At 43.3% G+C, this 841-nt stretch overlaps 1 protein-coding gene across 1 annotated transcript in view; it reads left to right on the top strand.

Annotated features, from left to right (window-relative positions):
• LOC106878277 (UPF0434 protein BOV_A0835) overlaps window positions 1-841 on the top strand; it is a 5,845-nt gene that overhangs the window by 1,167 nt on the left and 3,837 nt on the right. The window lies entirely within an intron of this gene.

Below are 841 nucleotides of genomic sequence, written 5' to 3'. Positions count from 1 at the left end.
TATATATATATATATATATATATATATATATATATACACCCTCGGAGTGACTGGCATTAGGAAGGGCATCCAGCTATAGAAACCATTCCAAATCAGACTGAAGTCTGGTGCAGCCCCTCAGCTTACCAGCCTTGGTCAAACCATCCAACCCATGCCAGCATGAACAACAGATGTTAAATGATGATGATGATGATCTTTTACCTGTTTCACTCAGTAGACTACGGCCATGCTGCGGCACTGTCTTGAGGAATTTTAGTCAAACTAATCAATCCAGGAACTTATTTTCTTTTTTAAGCCTGACACTCATTCTATTGATCTCTTTTGCTGAACTGCTAGTTTACTGGGATGTAAATACCAACACCAGTTGTTAAGCAGTGGCAGGGGATAAACACAAACACAAAGACACACACACATAGATAAATAGAAACTCTCTGTTGGCACTCCAAGCTAACAATATTGTTTAGATTAGTAAAGAACACCAAGTATTTTTATGGTAGATCCAAGGTTATGGTTCATCACAATTCATCGTTTAACGTCCGCTTTCCATGCTAGCATGGGTTGGACGATTTGACTGAGGACCGGTGAAACCAGATGGCTACACCAGGCTCCAATCTGATTTGGCAGAGTTTCTACAGCTGGATGCCACTCCTAACGCCAACCTCTCAGAGAGTGTAGTGGGTGCTTTTATGTGTCACCCGCACGAAGGCCAGTCAGGCGGTACTGACAACGGCCACGCTCAAAATGCTGTATTTTATGTGCCACCCGCACAAGAGCCAGTCCAGGGGCACTGGCAACGATCAAATTCTATGTTGTAAATCTGTGGATGGGCTCCAGACACACT

Source organism: Octopus bimaculoides, chromosome 30, assembly GCF_001194135.2.
Source record: "Octopus bimaculoides isolate UCB-OBI-ISO-001 chromosome 30, ASM119413v2, whole genome shotgun sequence".
Taxonomy (NCBI): Eukaryota; Metazoa; Mollusca; class Cephalopoda; order Octopoda; family Octopodidae; genus Octopus; species Octopus bimaculoides.
The sequence above is the reverse complement of the archived record's forward strand: the minus strand, read 5'-3'. Positions and strand labels throughout refer to the sequence as shown.